Here is a 6,000-nt window from a genome sequence, read left to right on the forward strand (position 1 = left end):
GCAACAGAATATGAAATAAAAGTATTTGATGGTAAGAACATATATTTTTTTCCAAGAAATATTATTTTAGCATTTTTCACAAAGTGTTACTCTCATTTCACTGGTTTGTTTACATTCTAAGTGGAAATGATTTTGTTGGATGTTTTGTATAAAGATTTTATTTATTGAATTGGCAAAAAAATAAAAATAAAAATGTTCTGTTTCTCAAAATCCAGTGAATGTGGATAGAATAAAACAGTTATTCCACTCAATCTCGTCATACATGGCTTATAGCCAACTCGATGCTACGCGCTTTGTTGGCTATCAGCTCATGTACAACTCAATTTCATGGAATAACTGTTATATACAGTATGTCACTCAGATCCACGATGTATTTTGTATGAAAAATGCAAGTTTTTCAACATGGAAGATAAACTTCATATCTTCAAACCAATGTGTGATTTTCTTTTTATTATATCGACACATTCACAAACAAAAAGTACGCCGTAGCAAACCCCTGATGTGGGTGGAGTACAGAAGCATGGCAGGCGGGACCTAAGGTTCTTACAAACTTTTAAAGAGAGATATCTAGCTTTTCAGCCTCACACACGCATTCTGGTCAGGATCCTCTTTTCTCTGCTCTCCCCCTCCTTTTATGCTCCATCCCTAGAACAAATACACACACATTAATTGACAGCAGGTGGAATGACTTAGCCACTTACCTTCCCCGACCCTGCCCTCCATTCACAGACTACTGCTTGGCCATGCCCCTGCTGCCACATACCCCCACCGCCCGACTCAGGCCGGGGAGCCGTCCGGCCTGAAGCTGACTCCCCCCCCGACGGGACAGGAAGTCTGCCACCACCATCTGTGCCCCCAGCCTGTGGATCACCTCGAACTTAAATGGCTGGAGGGCGAGATACCAACGGGTGATCCACGCATTGGCATCCTTCATGTGGTGGAGCCACTTGAGAGGCGTGTGGTACAAACAGAGAGTGAAAGGTCGCCCCAGCAGGTAGTATCGGAGGACCACCCACTTGATGGCAAGACACTCCTTCTCTATCGTGCTGTATTTGCTCTCACGCATCAAGAGTTTCTGGCTGATGTACAGCATGGGGCGCTCCTTGCCCTCCACCTTCTGGGACAAATGGGCCTTTTCCACTACCCTTTTTCAGCTCACTTCAGCTCACTTCAGCCCAACACGGCTCGCGTTTCGACTACCTCAGAGCAGCACGACTGAGCTCACTTCAGCCTTACTCAGCACCCAAAACTCGCACGGTTTTGGAGTGGGGCTGAAGTGAGCCCAACCGAGCCGAGTGGGGCTAGGGGCGTGAGGAGACACTCCCCTGTGCACTGATTGGTGAGGAGGAGTGTCCTCACATGCCCACACACACCCCGTGAGCATGCTGGGATCTGTAAACACCGTAAACCCGGAAGAAGAAGAATTACGACAAAGAAGAAGAAGAAGATCAGAAAACTAGAAGATGGAAGACCAACCCAAGTGAGGAAAGGCCAGCCAGTGGTCCATCGTGGAGACACAGACGTTTCTCTGTGTTGTGGCTGAGGAGCACATTCAGAAAAATCTCGACGGTGCTACGCGTAATGAGAAGGTGTTCCAGGAGATATCCCGGCTGATGTCGGAACACGGTTATCCCCGCACCGTGGTTCAGTGTCGGGATAAACTGAAGAAACTGAAGAGTGAATATAGGCAAGTGAAGGACCACAACGGACAAAGTGGGGCTAGCCGCAAGAAGTGGAAATGGTACGATCAGATGGACGCTATCTACGACCACCGTCCGGCAAACCAGAGGGACACGGGTCTTGACACCGCAATGTCTTTGTTGGAGGCGATAGATAATGGTAAGTCACATTTCAGTTATTTTGAGTTACCAATAGCTGCTAGACTTGGTGCGGTTTTAAACACATTAACAACGAATGCATAGGATACTACATACCAAGCAGTATTGCAGTGTTGTGATGTGTGAACTACGTGTGTGTCTTTTGCTCTGCCATTTTGAGTTAGCAATAGCTGTTACACGTTGGTGCGGTTTTTAACACAACAACGAATGCATAGGATACTACATACCAAGCAGTATTGCAGTGTTGTGATGTGTGAACTACGTGTGTGTCTTTTGCTCTGCCATTTTGAGTTAGCAATAGCTGTTACACGTTGGTGCGGTTTTTAACACAACAACGAATGCATAGGATACTACATACCAAGCAGTATTGCAGTGTTGCCATGTGAGAACTACGTGTGTGTCTTTTGCTCTGCCTTATTTTCATACACCTTTTTTTCTCCCCCCAAAGACTTGGTTGAGGAGGAGTCCGCCTCGGAACTGGCGTCTACCTCAGAACTGGCGCCTACCTCGGAACAGTCCGAAAACGTTCCTCCCTCGCCGTCCACAGACTCCATGCCTGCAGGAGTTTCGACACCGGCGTCGGAACCGCAAGTGCTGGCTGTGAGCGCTGCACGTCCTCACGCTGGTATGTACAAACTAAACATACATCTTGTCTTGCTGTCACAACGAATTGCCTGAATAATTTTACGTGTACAATTCCATTGACTTGTATTCTGTGTTGCAACACAACGCATTTCAACAGTAGCCACCTCACAAGTGATCACAATACTTCTGGGTACTCAAATCAAACCCAGTCACACCACCAGAAACACTCTGCCACTCCTGTAGAAAATCAGGCATAACATGAAGACATAGAGCATTGTAATCTCTAACAAAAGTGAGCTAGCTAGCCTACATTATGTTTGGTATGGTCTCACTGGTTGCAAAGGAATCACTGCATGAAAAATGTCTACTGCCCCCCATTTATATGTTTCTCTTTGAATATCTCCATTGTTTAGGAAAGAGGAAAAGGAGCTTACTCCAGGAACAGGGCACTGTCCTGCGTGAGCTGCAGGCGTCCGCAGAGGCCCAGCGCGAACGCCATGAGGTGCAGCGTGTGGCCCAGCAAGAACAGCATGAGGCACGGCGTGAGGCCCATCGGGAATGCCTCTTTGAGCTGATGTTGGAAGACTCCCGTGCTTTGAGGGAGTTAGAATTCGACGCATGAAGCCACCAGGCAGCTCAGTCTGAAGACTTTGGGCAAGCACTACTCGGGGTGCTGGACCGGATGGCGCAGGCGATGGCTGACAGGAACCGGACATCGCAGCTGTAGTGGCACTACAAACCCCTGACTACTGCCTTTGCACAATGCATAGTCCACTGACTATTGCACAACGCACTTGTATATAGTTCGCACTATTCACCATCGTCGTTGTGTTTCGTTGTTATTGTATGTTTGTGTCATTTGAATCACTTAAATTTTGCACCTTATTTTTAATTGCACGTGTTATGGTCACTGGTGAGAGTTTTAATAAACAGTTGTGTTTTACAGAAAAAAAACAAAATGCCTTGTGTCATAAATGTATTGACCTGGTTCATAATGTGGCAATGAACCCAGCTAACCTGACAACAGGTTTCTGAATCTTGCAATGAACCATCCATTACTTAATGGGGGGACCCCAGGTGACCTGACCGCTTGACCTTATCAATCTCACAATGAACCTGCCTAATACCCCTGTAATGTGTCATTTACAACCCCAAAACATTCAACCCATACTTAAGTTGGAGAATTATGCAAAGACAACAACTTATTTCTTGTTCTAGACATGATTTTAGCAGCTCAATTGGTAGGTTTCTTCTTCATGTTTTCAAGGTGACCTGACTTCAGGGTTATCAATCTCACTATGAACCAGCCTAATGTCCCTGTAATGTGTCATTTGCATCATCTTCAGTAGACAAAAAGGGGTGGTGTGGCTCACACTTGACCTCAGGTGACCTGACTCCAGGGTTATCTAACATCTGCATTGCTGAGGTTATTTATTTTTTATTTAGCTTTTATTTATTTATATTTTTTATCCTGTCTGTTTTATTAATTTTATAGGCCTAGTTATTCTGCTTAATTTATTTTTGTCTACATCCATGTATTTTCTTCATCTGTTATCCTGATTTTTGTGGATTTGTTAGATTAACTCACAATGAACCAGCCTAATGTCCCTGTAATGTGTCATTTGCATCATTTTCAGTAGACAAAGGGGGGCCCTCACACTTCACCTGACTCCAGGTAACCTGACCACAGTGACCTGACCACAGGGTTATGAGGCCCCTTATGAACGACCCCTGTAATGAGCCCAGGGGACAAAATACAAAGTGTTTGTGTAGAATATGTTTTAAGATCATTGTATGTATGTTTGAATTGAGATAGTATGTGATAATGTGCATGTTACACATGCATTTCATAAGCGCCGGAAAATGGCAGGTTTGACTGCCAACATAAATATACATGATTAAAGACCATCACAGAGGCACCGAGTCAATCAGAATTGAAGATGTGGAGGGATTAGTTATTACATAAAAATATTGAATGACCAAGATTGCATGTACATACAAGTAATTGAGACCTACATCTGTAATGAAAATTATAGTATGGGTTTATGAGATCATGGGATGCTCATTGTCTGTAAACATACTCTGACACTCCAACAGTTACAGCTGGTGAAAACTTGACCATGAAAGCAATGCTTCATATGTGCACTTGATATTTGCCTCTTCGTGTATCGTGAATGCTGCACTATGAGACAAACCAAATATGTTGCGATGTCACTAAAAGCTGAAATCAAAACGCAGATGGATCTATTGCATTGGTGTTTTATTCAAAGATTGAAGGCACATTACAAATAACAGGGGCTGTTTCCATGCGCAAGTAGTGGGTGGACAACATCACTGAGGAGAGGGCAGGAAAACTGCAACACAGGTATCATCAGCAATAACAAAAATTTTACTATATACATACAGGAAGTGTTACTTCACATTCACATTTAACTGTTTGACAACAAGTAACGCATCAACTCCTCCCGAACATCTCTGCCCTCCTCTTCAACCTCTTGTGGCCCTGCAACACCTGGCAGTGGCAATGCTACTGCTGCAGGGTCCCACTCTGTATCGTATCTTTCACCATGACTTTCACATAGGTTGTGAAGAGCACAGCAAGTCACCACCATGGACCTCACCAGTGAGAGATCACAGTCATTCCTTTTCAGCAGACAACGCCACCTCCCCTTCAGTCTGCCAAAGGCATTTTCAACAACAACTTGACCTCGGCTGAATTTCCGGTTGAATGTCTGCTGTTCTGGAGTGAGTCGCCCTGTGTCCTGAAATGGCTTCAGGAGCCAATTCTGCAAAGGGTATGCTGAGTCTCCTAAGATGTAGTACCCGACGTTGACCCCGCCAATGTTCCTGGTGCGAGCAGGAAAGTGGTTTCCTCTGGTGGCAAGCTCCCACATGGTTGACAATCTCAGAACCCTGGCATCATGCAAGCTCCCTGGCATTCCAGCAAAAACATTCCAGAAGAGGCCCTTACCATCGATGACACCTTGCAAGATAATAGAGTGCCAGCCTTTGCGGTTAAAATAGTCACAGTGATAATCTTGTGGAGCAATGATGGGTATATGAGACCCATCAATCACACCAACACAATGTGGGAGACCCCATCTGCTCTCATAATATGCTGACATCTCAGCAAACTTCACCTGGTTTGGAAACCGGATTAGTTCGGGCACCAACAGCGCCTGTGCTGCAGCACAGAAGTCTTGCACACATCGACACACAGACGGGATGCTGGCTCCAAAAAGATGCCCAACCGACCTGTATTCAGAGCCAGTAGCAAGCTTCCAAAGCGCAACAGCCACTCTCTTTTTTAAAGGCATGCATCTTCGAAAGGTCGTGTCTTGCAACTTCATAGCTGGACGCAGTTTGTTGCAAAGGTAATCGAATGTCTCCTCGGACATCCGGAAGTTTTCGATCCACTGCGCTGTACTGAAACTGGGCACAATTGTATCCCACCACTCAGATGTCCGGTTGAACGACCACACTGAAGGAGTGCGGCGTGTTCCAATAACTGCCTGAAATGCACACAACACATTTTAGTACTTCATGCCGATTTACAATGTTGTTGTGCTATACGAGA

This window comes from Neoarius graeffei, chromosome 2 (assembly GCF_027579695.1).
Source record: "Neoarius graeffei isolate fNeoGra1 chromosome 2, fNeoGra1.pri, whole genome shotgun sequence".
In the NCBI taxonomy this organism is placed as follows: domain Eukaryota; kingdom Metazoa; phylum Chordata; class Actinopteri; order Siluriformes; family Ariidae; genus Neoarius; species Neoarius graeffei.